Source organism: Lissotriton vulgaris, chromosome 9 (assembly GCF_964263255.1).
Source record: "Lissotriton vulgaris chromosome 9, aLisVul1.2, whole genome shotgun sequence".
NCBI lineage: Eukaryota > Metazoa > Chordata > Amphibia > Caudata > Salamandridae > Lissotriton > Lissotriton vulgaris.
The window spans coordinates 548,770,938-548,788,149 of record NC_141697.1 but is presented as its reverse complement, the minus strand read 5'-3'; the positions used below and the strand labels follow the sequence as shown (position 1 = coordinate 548,788,149).

At 42.3% G+C, this 17,212-nt stretch overlaps 1 protein-coding gene across 2 annotated transcripts in view; it reads right to left on the bottom strand.

The window, feature by feature from the left end:
• LOC147691763 (phospholipase A and acyltransferase 2-like) overlaps positions 1-15,249 on the bottom strand; it is a 248,427-nt gene extending 233,178 nt beyond the window's left edge. The window contains exon 1 of one of the 2 annotated variants that reach the window (XM_086938059.1): positions 13,679-15,249. The gene's annotated coding sequence lies outside the window, so the exon portion shown is untranslated. Of the gene's footprint in view, positions 1-13,533 lie in introns of both variants that reach the window. The other variant, XM_086938058.1, reaches the window with a different exon arrangement.
• Positions 15,250-17,212: the final 1,963 nt, after the last annotated feature.

The following is a 17,212-nucleotide window of genomic DNA, read 5'->3' as shown; positions in this document are numbered from 1 at the left end:
AAGCTCCCCTCCTCCCCTTGGGGAGTTCTTCTCCAGAACTAATAGGAGTAAGACTTCTATCCATCTATTTCAGTGATCACAGTTGTTTTTAATACATTCATTTTGCAGATTCAGTATAAACAGCAGAGTGTTGAAGCTTTCTTGACAAGGGTTTCTTGGTTACTTGTGTTCTTATTGTTGGATCACATCTCAAGGGACCATCTGCCTGGCTTTCAGCCCACTAAACCCATGTTACATGTAGGGATTTGGCACAGGGTATGTTAGCTGTGGTCCCAGCTTTCTTTGTGGCTATAATGATTACTAAAATTCCCAGTTTCTCTTGCGTGGTAACCCTTTCTTACCTTATTGGCATTCATATACCTCTCAGTGTTTTCCTTTTTCCTGTGATGTAAATCATGAGGCAGATTTACTGAACTTTGACTCAAAAGAATACAGCAAGGGAGGCTGCTGTGCTGCATGAAAGGGAGAGAGCAGAAATGTCTCATATCTACTAAGATATGGCTGATGTAGTTCAAAATTATTTTTTTCGTTTGTTGGCGTGCTTCATAATCACAAGTAGTCTGCACCCGCATATATTCTTTTGTTGTGTTAACATGAGACAGTAGAGCGTCGACTGTAATAATGTGAATCGTGGTGAATTAGGGACATTGCAATGTAAACATGAGGAAATCAACGTAGAAACTAGAGGCAACTAGCCAAAATCATTAATGTGCAGAATTTGTGTATACAGCTGACAATTATTCATGTATTTGATGTATTTGCGTAACTTGCTAATTTGGAGGTGCTCAGTAAAGAGTGTTCATTTATATGTAATTTCATAATGTCTATGTGCCATTTTCTTATGTTGACCGAATTATGTAGGCCTGAAATGCATTTTCTCTGGAAGGTGTTGCATTAGATTTAATAGTCAAATTTCATGGGCATGTTGGATTTGTTCTTTCTAACGTTTCTGTTGCAGGTGGAAGAATAATCCTTGTTAGCTAGAATAATATCTTTGTTTTAGGAGTTAGGCATGGATAGAAGAGGATACGTTGAGTGTTGATACTGACAGTGGGGAACTGTTATACTTTCTCATCGGAGGTAGCCTGGGAATCAAGGTCATCTCACCAAGCTCGGGAGTATGGATGCCCACTGGAAAACTAACTAAGACGAGGTGGCCTGACTGGGTGGTGTGATCCGTAGAGGATCCTGGGATAGTACCTGTACTGTTGATGTATCATAACTAGGGAAAGTGTCTGGGGACTTCTGCCTTGCGTCGAGGGAGAGACATCTTAGAACGAGCTCTGTCTTAGTAGCTTTATGCTGCTTGACTCAACTAATGTGGGTAGACTTCTTAGGAAGGCTTCACAGGCTGACACCTTAACTGATCTTGCCCTGGGGAAATGCTTTGTAGGGATGTCACGTTAGTGCTAGTGTAGGGATAGATTAATGTTTTATACCCACAAACTTTCAATGAAGGGGAACCTGGACGTCTGTTTCATAATCTTTTGTGCTCTCATCCTCGAACTAATTATCTTGTGCATGTTGCACCTCCTTAATTTCATCTGTAGATTTGGCTTTGTATTAGTTCCACTATATTTCTACACCCTCACTTTGAGGAGTCTGTGCGTCCAGTTATTTTTTGGCTTTGTAATAAACCAACTAATCTTATTCAGTAGTCTATAATGGGGAACATCCTTTACAACGAAACTATAACAACGCTGTACCATTACAACACAGGTTTTACAACGAAAGTCGTTACAACGACTTTCGCTGGAGGGCGCTCTAGGATAGGGAATAGTTTAATTTACTATCCAACACCTTCCCTACTATCCACGGGGACTGGAGTTGGAATAGTAAATTAAACTATTCACTATCCAGCGCCCCCCAACGCAAGTCGTTGTAACGACTTGCGTTGTAAAACCTGCGTTGTAACGGTACGCGTGGTAATACCACGCGTTGTACCGTCATACATCCGTCTATAATCCTTAAGAGTCCTAGTAAATTGGAATTTAAATTATTAATTTACTAATGATTTCTCTCCCGCTGTGCCTTCATGCTGAGAAAAAGTCTCATCGACTCGAGGTTCAATAGCGAATTTATAACATGGAACTCAGATCCTTTAGTTGGTAGGAAAGTAGGATGATTCTGACATGAAACGGAGTTTGACAATGCGGCGAGAACACAGGCAAACAGAGGAGTGAGAATCAATGGGATGCATTATGTGGTAGATTGGGGAGTGATGTGATTGTATGATGTCTGGCAGAGTTTGTCTGAGAGTCAAATTAATGTGGTTTCGGGCCAGACATGGTCCAAGGATTGAGATTTGAGTTTCAGGTCCCTAAGTGGCCTAAGTTCCTGGGAGATATTAAATGGTGTAGAAGACACAGAGTTACTGTGATAGTCTGACCGGAGATTTGAGGAATTGTGAGACGTCATCGACAGTTCCACCTAAGACAGGGTACTTTGTGTGAATGGGACGTGTGGGAATCGTGTGGTAAACCTTGTGTAGAGGGGTTGACAAAAGCGATTTGGCTGACCAGCCCAGGTTGAGGGTTGATGTGTGGGAATGTTCCTAAATGATTGAATTCTATTGATCTTGTAGAAGACAGCCAATTACGGAGTTGTGATTCTGTGAGTGAACGTTGATGGAGAAATTGTGAAGAAGGGTGAACAGCTGTGAGGAGTGAATGTGACGTCAGAGCGTGCCACACTGCAATAGGTTGGTTGGTGTAACACCACACTAGGATTGGTAGATAGTCATCAGGAAGTTATGACTGAGAAAGTTGTCTATCAAGGAGAAATTTTGATCCAGTCATTCGTTGTCTTAGGGTGTTGCACGATTTTTTCAGGGGAGATCAAGGAGTTGTTACTCAAGTGGTTGAAGAAGCACTGCCCAAGGATACTCCAGCACATTATATGGCGACAAACGTAGGACTCCATACTATAGTTTGGCTTCAAATTTGGCATAAGATCACTGAAAAGGAAGGGGATTTTGCATTTCCACGTTATGGTTCCTTTAGATTGGAGGTGTTGTATCAGTTGAGGGGAGTGATATCTGCGCTGCAGCCTCTGCCTAGACCAACACAGCTTGAGACATTAGATGCGTGGATGCGAGCAGCACATGCAAAGAACAGGTACAGATTTCAAGGAAAGATGAAGAAGGCAATGAAGCCATATCAGGATGCACAATGGGATGCACAACGGGATGCACAACTTAAAAGATGGAGAGTAGAGACGATAGAGGCAGATAGGTTTTACCCGATGATGGTCAGAGAGGGAAATTCTCAGGATAGGAATGGAGGAGAAAATAGACATGATGGGAGTGATACGGATGACAGCTTGCTGGACAGGTTATTATCAGAGGGTGCTCCATCTTACAACCCACATTCAGAGGAGGGGAGGCAAGAACTGGTGAATGCAGGGAATCTGCAAAGAGTGTCAACATCCCAGACAGGCTCTAGAGCAGGGATAGTGGGAAGGATCTCAACAGTAGAAGGAGATATAGGGATATCTGCTTTAGGAGGCACAGAGTTAGGCGGAGTTAACGCTGCTTTGCGGTTACCAGAAGCCCTTATGGTACCGGTCACCCTCGAACCTGTAGTCTCTGCGTATGACCTGAACTCAGTGGAAAACCCTAATCAGCAACAGTCAGGGTTGGAGTAGATAATTGGTTTAGGAGGGAAGGGGACCACAAATGGAAATAGTCCTTCTCTGGTGCCTGTAAAATCTAGTCCCCTTTGCCAGCGACTGCAGATCCTTCAAGAATATGCATTGGGTCTAGAACCTTACGATCATTACCCTTAGCTAACTCAAATTCAGATTTGAGGATGTGGGAAACTCCAGTTAGAGGACCAATTGGGATAACGTCAGAAGCAAGTGCAGTCAGGGAACCTCTGAAAAGCTAGAAACCATAAATTTAGAAAACTGGCTGTGTAATCAAAATAGTGATAGGGAGGGACAAAATAGCACATCAAGTCAGGGCACGATCAAGGCTACATTAAAGGCAAAGTCATTGGATGTGGTAAGGTTGAAGACTAAGGTGGATCAAGTCGTTAGTGGGAACTTGCCTTTAGAAAGGATGGAGACCTATGAGCCAGACGAGTTGTTGTTTGTGGCATATGATGTTAGCCGCAAGGTGAGACGAGCACGTAAGAAATTATCGGAATTGGTTCAAAAATATGATGTGGACCTATCTAAAATGAAAATGCTGCAGGGAAACAATAGGTTGTACTACAGTGACCACGAATTGGAAAAGAAAGGAGTAACAGGCTCAAAAACACACATTCAAGAGCTGATTATAGGGATATGAGCTTGGAATATGCTTGACAAATTGGAGGAAAGGTGGTCGAAGAAAAAGAGCATTAGGAAGGTGACGGGAGAAACACCACCTCCAGGTGGGGTAACAGCAGGGGTTGAGGCTTATCCACTGCGAGAGGTGCCTAGTGGAGGGGATGTGCATGTTCCTTGGAGTAGGGGTGATCTAACCACGTTCACAAATGATTTTCGTAGATTGAGGGAGAAGCCCTCTTAATGATACAAGCAAGTTGATTGCTTTGCGAAAATCTCGAAGGTGTTGTGGATAGGTCTGAACACATTCTTTGACACTGTGGTTCCCAGTGATTTATGGTCTGCTTATAAAATTGCAATTGATTGGCCTTCTGCTGAACCTGAGAGGGATCCTATAACTTATGCTCCTTCACCCTTGGTTATGAAAAAGTTCGAACAAGTGATTATATGGTTGCAGTCCAAAATAGACCCACAAGATATTGATTGGGTTAAAATAGATTGAACAAGCCAGGAAGCTAAAGAATCAGTACCTCCTTACAACGAATGGGTTTTGCAAGCCTTCAAGCAATATAGTGGAGCAGATACTCTTGACTCTAAATACCTGAGACAGTTTGTTTGCAAATTTGTAATGGGATTGAGATCAGAGATAAGCGTTGTAATCCAGCAACATTTGATCTGCAGGTAAAATAAATCAGTGGATGAAATTTTACTGTATGCCAGGTATTACAGTGATGAGGTGGATTCCAAGCACAGGAGGATAAAGGACAATGTGATTCAGGTTCAAATTAGGAATGTGCAAAGAGTAGATTAGGCACAGACAAATGGGGGAACAATATGTCGAAATCAGGGGAATGCTCAAGGAGCGGTTCAGAACATTTAGAATAACTCTGGACAGGGACGAGGGAAAGGTGTCCCTATAGACCCCAAAACAGGAATATGCATTGGCACACTAAAGAAAATGACTGCTAGGGCATTGGAAGCACGAGTGTCGATTAAATCCAGCAAATCAGATGCACGAGGGAGAGTTAGTGCAAGTACCATATGTAAGAAACACTGTGACCCAGATCCTACAATTGGGGGAGACAAAACCAGTTTAGTGCAAGTGCCACATCCTCCAAGAGTTCCACAAAGTAATAAAGAGTACCACCAAATGCCTTGCATGGGAGCATTAGCTAGACTTGACCAGGACCTGTCACAATGACGGTACCTGAGGGGGAGGAAGGTTGTACCCTTGGTGCAGGCCTCGAGATAGACCAGAGTGGGCAGTATGTGGAGGCAGATGTAGGCGGTCATCCCATTACATTCTTCATTGATTCTGGTGCTATCCGTTCTACTGTGAGATCTGCAGTAGTCTCAACTCTCAGAAAAGTTGATCCAAGTCATGGGAGTTGCCAATTAGAGAATGGCAAACCCTTTGACAGAAGAGGTACCAGTGAAAATAGGAACCTTTCAGGATCAGAACCAATTTGTGGTGTGTGATTCGAGTCCAGTCTGTTTGTTAGGGCACAATCTCTTATGTAAACTGAACTGCACTATTTATTGCATGCCAAAGGGAACTGTACTGCAAACTAATGATGATGACATTGCGTTCAAGTTGGCAAATCAGAATCACTCTGTAGACATGTTTCCCATATTGACAGTGGAGGACATGCTACTGGATCTGAAGGACACAATTGCTCCAGTGGTGTGGGACTTCACGGGGGAAGAGATAGGGCTGATTTGAGGAGTTAAGTCTGACCGTATACAAATCAAGCCAAATGCAGCATTTCCGAGACCACCCCAATATAACCTGACCCCGGAGATGGTGGCAGGGATTACACCTGTGATCGATTCCATGATTACGCAGGGCATATTGAAGGAGATACTAGGAAGCCCATGCAATTCCCCCATCATGGGATTGCAGAAGCTGAGCAGAAAATATTGATAGTTCAGGATCTTAGAAAGATAAACATACTGTGATTCCATGTTGTCCGATGGTACTGAATACATCTGTGATCCTGTTTCAGATCCCTTGCAAAGCTGTTTGGTTTACTGTGATTTATCTGTGCCAAGCATTTTTCTCCCTCCCATTGCATGAGGAAAGCCAATTTGTATTTGCTTTCCATCTAGAGTATTGTGCCTTAACATGGTGTCATATCCCTAAAGGGTATATTAAAAGTCGATCTATCTTTAACCAAATTCTGAAAAAGAACCTTTAGAGCTTGATATTGCCACATAATTCAGTGCTCGTGCAGTACATAGATGATCTCCTAATTGCATCGGAGACAGAAGAGACTTACATGGACGATACCATTGCCTTATTGAACCATTTAGCTGAAAATGGACACAAGATGTCGCCGAACAAGCTTTGGTACTGCCTAACTGAAGTTCAGTACTTGGGTCATCGCATTGAGAAGGGTAAGAGGAAGGTGCCACCAGATCAGATAGAGGGGATCATGAAAATAAATGTGCCTACCACCTAAAAGGAAGTCAGGCAGTTTTTGGGAATGGTTAGGTACTGCTGACAATGGATCCTGACTTTCTCTTTGAAAGCAAAGCCCTTACGGAGGCTGATTCACAAAGATGTGAGTGTTCCGCTACCCTGGGAGAATGATTGCTTGGTTGCCTTCTTGGAGCCGAGAGAGTGCCTTTGTTGCGCTCCAGCTTTAGGAATGCCTGATTACAACAAAGCGTTTTCGCTATTCTGTTGCAAGAGGGAGGGGTTTGCTCTTTCTGTACTCACCCAGACTCATGGGGCTGCCCGTAGACCAATGGCCTATTTCTCAGCTATATTAGATACTGTAGCTTCAGCGATGCCCGGATGCCTCAGATCCTTTGCTGCAACAGGTGTCAGCACTGAAATATGTGGAAGCATTGTGATGGGTCATCCACTTACTGTATATGTTCCACACTCAGTTGACCTTCTGATGATAAGAACCAAAACACAGCCTTTGACGTTTAATAGGCTAACAAGGTATGAGCAGATCTTGTTGGCAGCTGAATATGTCACCCTGAATTGATGTTCTGTGTTAAACCCTGCTACCTTGTTGCCTATTCCAAATGCGGAAGGGGAAGATTGTGAGGACCGTGACTGTCTGGATATAACTGAACTTTGTATCAAACTGAGACCCAACATTGTCAATGAACCATTGCCTGACTCTGACCAATTTATTTTTGTTTATGGTACATGCTTAAGGGACAATGAGGATTACCTGAGAGCAGATTTTGCTGTCTGTACCATTTCTGGAGTTGTGGAAGCTGCTTGCTTACAAGGAGTATACTCCGCACAAGTAGCTGAAATCACTGCCTTGACCCATTATTGCCTTCTTTCTGAGCAGATCCGAGTCACCATCTATATCGAAAGCCAGTACGATTTGGGATAGTTCATGACTTTGGACGGCTATGGTCACAGGGGGGTTCTTGGTGTCATTAGCATCTCCCATAAGAAACAGGGAGCATGTGAGACAGTTGCTGGAAGCCTTGCAGCAACCAAAAGAAGTGTCTTTTGTGCCCCTCATGTATGTATTTTTACTGGGGAATATTCTGGCGAGAGCACAGAGAGGACAGAGCTCAGCATGATGCTTGCTATTGCAGATACCTGAGAGGAGGTCAGACGTCTACAGGGAGAAGCATCAGATTAGGAACAGGCTGGTTGGATCAAAGCAGGATGCGAAAAGAGGGAAGAGGACATTTGGGTTTCAACTGATGGTAGAGCAGTGTTGCCAGATTGTTTGCTGAGTCCTATGGCGAGACAGATTCAAGGAGCAGCACACACAGGAAGAAGTGCAATGGTGAGATTGTGCAGGGAAACATGGTTCAACTTGAGATTCTGTGTGATTGCTGGCGCAGTGTGTCATCGATGTGTCACGTGTCAGCAGATGAATGCTGGAAAGAAAACTGTATTTGCATTGAGTCATATTGGAATGTCGGGGGAACCTTTCAACTGAATACAGCTAGACTTTGTCAAAATGCCTTTGTGTAATGGATTGAGATACACTTTGGTTGCTGTGTGCATCTTTTCATGGTTTTGGAAGCTTATCTGACTAGAAGGTGTGATAGCCTCACAGTAGCAAAGTTATTGTTGAGGGAGCTTATCCCACGCTTCGGGTTTCCAACTACATTGGAGTCGGACAGAAGGATGCATTTCCATAATGAGATCATGAAGCTGTTGTGTACTGCCTTAAACGTTGATCAGAAACTGCATTGTAGTTACAGGCCAGAGCCGTCAGGAATGGTGGAGCATATTAATGGAACTTTAAAGATGAGAATAGCAAAGATGAGATGCCTTGACATCTTTGAAGTGGCCTGATGCAATGCCTTTGGTCTTGATGAGCTTGTGCAGAATTCCAGACAGGAGGACTGGGCAACCCGGCACGAGATCCTCATGGGGAGAGCGATGCGCTTACCTGCAGTGCCATCCATAACGCTAATTAACATCACTGATGATTTGGTTCTTGATTACTGCAATGGATTAGGTTATGTGGTTCGTTCTGTATCTCTATTTAACAACGGGAGAGGGAGGGAAGTATAAGTACACTCTCAGTCCCCCCGGGAATCAATTTTAAACAACAAAAGAGTGTAAATCAATGCATGTGTAGAAGCACAAAAGGGGAGAGGATGGATGAAAAAGATCTATTAGATTTGTATAGAAAGCCCTCACTCACCATACTGGATGGTGACATGCTTCATCAACCGGGCCCACCGGGAGAAGCCAAATGCCTACCCGGTGTGCTACAATGCCAGATTTACTGCGGAGCTGGTTTTTGTGAGGAACGTGTAGGTGTGAAAGGCTAAAAATGTACAGATTGTGTCCCACATAAAACATTTTTATTCTGTGGCCAATCTGACATAATAAAAGCGATGTGTTTGGAAACTACCAAGTTAATTGTTTGGTTATTTCCACTTAAAGTGGGGTCAACATGTTTCTGCCCGTTTATGTGTGATTTACTGGGCATTCGTCTGGACCATGGGGAGTGTACCTCGGCGGTATGGGCATGCTAAGGCCCACCCTTACCAGAGGGCGTGAAAGTTAAAATGTAGTGAAAAAAGGGTGCGAGGAAAAACAAACCAACAGGTTTTGTGGGGTAAGCGCCCTCAAAAATAAGAGGAACCTGTATAATCTGAGGAAAAAGGGACATACAGACATACAAAGAAGACAAAACACATAATTAGTCTTAGATTTGTTGTGCTGGTTTGATCAGATAAAACCATGCTCTACTGGATGTGCTTCTGTGTTACCACTCGACAAGTGGCTGCCCGATCATAACTGTAACGGTATTTTATACAGTGAAGGATGCACTGGCCTTGTAGCAAGGTACCAGTGGCGATGCATGCAAATAATCTATTATATATAGGCACCTGTACGCCGATTCTGGCGTTATACCGGTATTTGTGTTGGGTACAGATCAATGGGCAGGTTTAGGCGAGGCCGGTGAATCGTGGTGACATTACCATAGCCCGGCACATATCGTAAGCATTATGACAAAGGTAAACTCTCACTCGTAATGTAAAAGATCCACGCCCCATAGGTCACGGGAGGGGGGTGGAGGCGACGGGGTGTGGCCTGCGTGGGCTTGCAAGCGTGTAGCCAATCGGGGTCCTTGTCAAAGTATGACATCGGACATAAGGCTGAAACGCTGACCCTGAGTATTTAGAAATGTCACCCTGGGAAAGAGGAGTCTTATATTTCATTTCGGTACAAATTGTGCTAAGGGTGAGAAAATAGTTTTACAGATAAAAAAGGATCCCCTTATGAAAAATTAAAAGGATCACCTTAGGGCAATTAAGAACGGGCAAGAAACGGCTGAGGAGGCAAATGTGTTCGTGACAGAATTGCGGGCACTAACGCTCTGGAACTGGTGTTGAATCATTTGTAACTTTATTGATGCGTAAAAATGACAACACGGTTGAGGAAGTAAACACCTAGTGTCATCAGAGGTGGTAAATAAGCATACATTGCATAAATTATACACGGTGGGGTCAGTCATTTGATAATCCTCCCTAAATGAAGCAATATGAATGTTTATAAATAGTCATGGTGCTCAACCGGGTGGGGCCACAGTGCATAAAGTATATGTAATGTGGTTTAGTCAAATCGCGAAGGCTCCATTGATCAAGCCATATGTTGGTTATGTTTGAAAATGAATTAGGGGTACAGGGAGCCATTACCAGCTACATGTTCACATTTGTTCGGCAAATGGTTGACCTGTTTGACTATGTAAAAGCATCTCCCCTGTGTGGAAGGAAAGAGCGATGGTCAGCCTTATTGGTAGTGCATTTACAGAGTAGATTTACAGAGTATATTTAGCTCCAGTGGTTCATGATGCAGATACTGGGACCAGCCAAATTATCAGTGTGTTAAAACGCTCAGTTAAGTGTATACATACGCTATATGAGACAGCTTATGGCTGATGGTACATTACTTTTATACAGTCACACCAGGTGGTAGCTAAGGTGTTTTCATGTATCAGCATTTTAAAACTGTTGACCATGGTATACCATCATTCAGGCCGTCTAAATGGGTTCCCAAAAAATAGACCCAGTGTTGTTCTTTTTCGAACAAAATGTTGTGGATGTTTTTGCCAGTACATACTTGTTCAACAATTGTCCATTTTAGGTCATTTGTAGTATGATTAGAGAGGAGGAAGTGTTCACTCATTTTGGTTGTAACCTTTCGGCACCTGATGTTGCTACGGTGTTCACATATCCTCTGTTTAATTTTGCGTGTGGTCATGCCTATATACCTTTTTCCGCACGGGCAAGGGATCAGGTAGACCACATTAGTGGAGTTACAGTTTGTATGAACTCGTTTAGTCCATATTTTGCCTGGCACCAGGGCCAGTTGGTTTGTATGTGTGGTCAAATGACACACGCTGCAGTTAGAGCAGGGTAGTGACCGGTAACTGGTGGGAGACCCCAGGCATCTGTGATTGATCTCTCCATAGTCTGGATTTCTGCTTTTGGACGTGTATGGACAAGGGACTCTTTGAGGCTTCTTCCTTTTTTGAAAGAAAAGAGGGGTTTTTCCCAGGTTTTCTTATTGCTGGTGATAATACTCCAATTTTTGTTGATTGATTTTTTCATTGCGTCTGAAAAGGTACTATACGTAGTTACGCAAGTTAGTGGTATATCTTTGCGTTCTTTCACATTGTCCTCAAGTAGTACTTCACGAGGTTGGTTTCTAGCTCGTTTGTAGCCTTTGTCCAAGATATGCATCGGGTAGCCTCTTGATCTGAGTTTAGAGGTTAGGTCAGTAGCTTGTTCCCGGTAATCATTGATGTTGCTGCAATTTCTCCGGTTCCTGAGATACTGACCGTAGGGTAAGTTTTCCCTAAGTGGTCTTGGGTGAAAGCTCGAGAACTCGAGCAGGTTGTTCTTGGCAGTGGGTTTATAGTGTGTTCTTGTCGTGAGAGTTGTATCTTTCACTGTGATGACAACATCTAAGAACACAACTTCATGTTTGCTCCAACAGTGGGTAAATTTCAGGTTTGGGTCTAAAGTGTTGATCCAGTTGAAAAATTGTTCCAGGAGGATTTCATCGCCCTTCCAAACAGTGGCGTAACGAAACTTGAGGGGGCCCCCCTGCAAAGCACATGGAGGGCCCCCCCCCGCGGCGCGGCCCACCATGCCTCCCTCCGGCGGCACGGCCCACCATGTACCACTACCACTTTGCCCCACCACGCAGAAATCTGGCATATTTTGCTTTGAAACCTCCAACATTTAAATGAAATGCCTCTATATTGTCTTTCTGTAAGTTCTAGTGAGAAACACTCTCAACATACACGCAATGCCATTTGCAACAATCCTGTCAAAAGCAGATAATTTAACTGAGGCAGCAATCAGAACAATCCCAAGGAGTGATACTATTGTCTCATGAACTGCCTATGGCTGAAGAACAAAGAACAACTATATAGGGTCTGATATAGAATTGACAATACCTTGGAACTTTGAAAGAGAAACCCAAACCTGTAATTCCTTAAAAACTCGACTGACAACATACATGAGAAGTACAGCAGCTATAACTCAGTATCCTGCGAAAGTCAAGAGAAATAGACTGTTGAATTATGTGCATGCTACACACTAGCGACTGTCAAGGGTTGTGCATGATAATAGCGTGAACTGAGGAAGGAATGTCAATGATAATGTCTTTATTAGTAAGCACGGCAAAACAGGCAGGCAAACAAGCCAGGCTGAGGAAGAAAACGGTTTGGATGCTTCAGAACACTGATGCAGATGTTTGTTTTAATTTATCATTTCTGTAGTGTAAACAATGACTAAATACAAGATTAAAAGTGCACGTATTACAGACAAGTGCAAGCAACACCATAAATAACACTGTATGTAGAATAAAAACAAACCATATTAGCAGCAAGTACCTAATGACAATCTATACAAACTTTAGTTGGTTAAGGAAAAGAAAAAGTGCAAATACTTTCAAAGTGCAAAATTAAGCAATCACCAGTCCAGCAATATACATAAATCAAGCATGTTTTGCAAAAGAATCCAACTTTCTTCTTGCATCAAGGTGAAAATACTTCAAAGTCCATGGTGAAAACAAGTCCAGCAGTATGCAAAAATGAAGCCAGGTTAGTCAAAGAATTCCCCGTTTGGTGTGTGCATAAAGGCATATATATTTCAAATCAACTGATAAACAACAACTACAGCACATGCAATAATCAAACCAGTTTAAACTAACAATTTCCTTTTTGAAGGCTCAAATATTTTCAAAGTGACCATCAAAACAGTAACAAGTACAGCAGACAGCAAAGCAGCATAAATAAATTAAACCTATTTAGTCAGAGTAATCCCCTTTGTTTGTGCATGAAGGCATAAATATTTCAAAGTGCCTGGTAAAGTAATAACAATTTAGCAGCATAAACATCAAACCCAGGCACTCAAACAATGCCCCTTTTATTTTTGCATAAAGGTGCAAATAGTTAAATGTGAGTGATAAAAACAATAACAAGTTTAGGAGCATAAACATTAAACCAGTTATGACAAAGTATGCCCCTTTAGTTTGGGCATAAAGGCGCAAATATTTAAGGGACCGGCAAAGCAATAACAAGTTTAGCAGCAAAATAACCAAAGCTGTTTACTCAAATATTGGCCCTTTTGTCTGTGCAAAAGAAAAGTGTCAAGGAGGTGCATATATGTCAGGTTCATCTGAATAAATCTCTTCTTGCCTCTATAAACGCATGCATGTTCAGAATACTGAGGTAGGGTAGCCTATATATAAGCGAACAATATTTAAAGTCTGATATATTGGCAGAATACCATATTACTTACTGCTTCCAGCTTGCTCATGGGACTCACAGGACAGATACATGAAGAAGGAACAGTACTTGCAGGAGCCTGATGAAATGTATTGTAGAGTTTTAAGGGTGATACAGCTAAAAACAATAGAGTGAACACAAGGCTGAAGACTGCTTACATCAGGAAGAGTGACTGGCAAATTAGACCCGTGGCTGAAGGCTACTACTGCTTGGTTCACTGAACTGGAGAGATGTACTTGACTGAAAGAATGTTTGCCTCTTGGCCTTTCTTCGTGCAAAGTCTTCTGTTAAAGCTTTCACATTTATTTTTCTGGCTCGATCGCTCTCGATGCTTAAAGTTGCAAGCCCCGACAGCCTTTCCTGCGTCATTGTGCTTTGGAGGTAGTTTTTGATTAATTTTAACTTTGAAAATGACCTTTCTGCACTGGCTACAGTAACTGGAATTGTTAGAAAAAGTTTCAGTGCTGTTGCAACATCCAAAACACTGGGCAGAATTGCATGGTTTTGCAAAAATAAAAGGTCAGCCAGATCCTTTATTGTGCCACCTGAGATAAGTTGTATTTGTTCTTTCAACACTGCCTTGAAAGCGATGAGTTGTTGTGGAAAGTCTGGGGACAAGTCTTTTTCGTAATGAGCTGCCAGGGTCATGGCTGCTTCAAACAACTCCTCCTCGCTAGCTCTGAGGATTTCTGAAGCCATCATGAAATGGAAGCATTGGATTATGGTGTTCATACCAGCAAAACGATTTTGTATCTGATTTACAACAATATCTATGTTAGCATAAAACACAGACACCTTAAAATTGTCCTCAGGATTGCACAGCCTTTGGTCTTCACAGAGTTCATCGAAGTACTTTTTTTGCGTTGTGGTCGTTTTTGTGTGAAATGCAATTGAATTCCCCATGCAGCAGCAAATAAAGATGATGAGCTTTTAACATCGTCAAACTATTCTCTGAAAGTGGCAAATGTATTCGCTGCAGTACTTAACATATTTGATGCTTGTAAAAGGTCCAGATCTTTAGACTGAAGCAGTTTCGACACAATATTTATTGTCTCCAGAACTTTGGACTGGATTACAACCATTACCACAAACTCAAAAGTCTCCATGCACTTCCTAAGACCCTGAGCTTCTGTGCGCTCCTCAACCTTTTTCGACTGCAGTACAATTGTAGTGAGTGCTTTCATGATGTCCATAAAACGATAGCGTACAGCATGGAGAGCATCATGTCTGGATGCCCAACGTGTTGGACAGAGTCTCTTCAGTGTTGGCTGTGAATGAGTTGTGGTCTCCTTTGTAACCGTAAGAAGTTCCCAACGTTTGATGCTTTGGCTGAAAAATAAATACACTTTCTGTATAATGTCATAAAATTCTGCAATTTCAGGAATGTGCATGCAGGCATCATTCAACACTAAATTTAGGTTATGAGCAGCACAGTGTACATAGACTGCATTGGGTTCTTTCTGCCGTATTCTGGTTTGCACTCCACTATATATACCACTCATTGTGCTGGCACCATCATATCCCTGACCTCTACATTTATTAAGCATTAGGCCTTTGTCCTCTACAAGCTTTACAAGTTCTGTTGCTATCCCCTCAGCACTTTGGTCTGTAATTTTATAGAAACCAACAAAGCTTTCATTAATTTTGATTTCAGTTGGAATGTCCTCAGTGTTAAGGCACAGTGTCACATATCGGATGACCAGGCTTAATTGATCTTCTTTTTTAATGTCCTGCATTGTGTCCATTATAACGGAGTAAAATGGTGCATTTTTTATTTCACTTAAGATCTCATTTTGCACTGTATTTGAAAGCATTTCAATCAGCTCATTTTGAATAGCAGGACTCAAGTATTTAACTCTACTCTCTCTTGTGATCAGATGGTTTAGAACAGGATCATATTTGCTCAAAAGTTCAATGACTGCCAGAAAGTTCCCACCATGTTTTTCTTTCAGTTTTTCTCTATGTCCTCTGAAAGGTAAATTGCAAGTTGACAACAGAAGTGTTACATCGATGATCCTACTCAGAATTTGTGTCCAATAGTTGACCTGCTCTTTGTAGTCAGATTCCAGTTGTGTATCGATCGTCTCATCCTGCCTCCATCTTCCATGTACAGCAAAAGCCGCTAAATGTGAGTGCGTCATTTCATGTTCTTTAATTTTTCGAGATATACCTTGCCAATCTTTTATACCATTAGCCCATGCTTGCTGATAGGATGAAAGTTTTCTATCTCCAAAAAGCCAACAAGGTTCACAGTATGCACTGTCCATTTTTAAAGAGTAGCACAACCAGTCTTGGAGTCTTATCTCCAGTCCTATTTTCCTTGTAGTAGTAGTTTGTGGAAAAGCACCTGTTTTTATTATCTCGTGGGAAGGGTCCTCTAGGCTTGCATGGCCCAATTGCAATGACAAACCTTCGTAACTCGGTATCATGCCAAGGTTTGTCTAAAAAGTTCCCTCTATCACTCGGGTACAAATCCTGGCAAAACTGGGTACTGCTTGATTCTAGTTCTTCTAAGTCTAAATCTACATCCTTACTCATAAGGTCTTCAGTTTCTTCTTCAACGTTTGGCAATACTTCAGAAACAAGTAGCACATTTGAAGGTTCTTCACGTTCTTTTGATACATCGGGTGCACTTACAATTTCAGCACTTCCTTCACTTGGTTGTAATATTAGACTCAGAGATTCGTCTGCTGATGGTATATCCTCAGTCTCTGAGCTTCCTTCAGTCACTCGTAGCAGTGTAGGCCTAGCTGGTGGAACTACAATTTCTCCAACTCCTTCTGTAATAGATTGAGGCACTGCTGACACAGCTTGTTTACTTTTGCTTTCTATGTTTCCTGTAGTAGTTGTTGTTGCCGCAGTGCTGCCACAATTGGTGCTTCAATGCTATAAGGTACATCTGTGGTTTGATCAGAGCACTGTAATTTTTGGTCATGTGGAGGGACCAATTGGGATTTTTGCAATGCTGCTTTGTCTCCTGTTGATGAGGCAGCTGCATCGTCTTCCGGTAATGATGCATGAGATGATGATGCGTCATGATCACCTGGAGACCTAAACATAGAGTCAATTTTCCTAAATTTGGTTGTAAACTCCTCTTGTTTTGATTTAATTTTCCACTTTTGAGCACCGCTTAAATACTTTCTTGGCTGTTTGCTCATTTCTTTGATTAAAATGTAATTGTAGACAGTCAATGTAGTAGTAGAGTCCACGAATATGAAGGTAGAAGTAAGAATATTTTGTGTACGCCACACAGATTGTAATTGTGGGTTGTTTCACCAATACTGCCTAAAAGGAAGGAAAATACAAAGCATTATAATTAAACACTACGGGAGCTTAACCATACTAAGTTATCATGTACAAGTAAGGGATACTTGAAGGCAGGCACTGGAGGAATGGATGCAAGAAGGGGAGAGATACAAGAGAGGAGAGGAGTTGGCCTAACGGCTGGGGTGGTCGACCTCGAATCTGGGGAACTGGGTCCGACTGACTCTAGGCAATGACGCTGAACATCCTGTGAAAATCGCTTAATCTCCCTGTGCCTAACAAAAATGAATGTGTCCTCATGTAACGCTGACGCAACTTGTGCGATGTACAGCGCTCTGATAGCAGATATCTTTGGGTCAAGTTCGTGCTATCTAAAACTCAGTAAAATAGCAGAAAAAAACCAAGAAGGAAATAGCGGAAGGCATGGG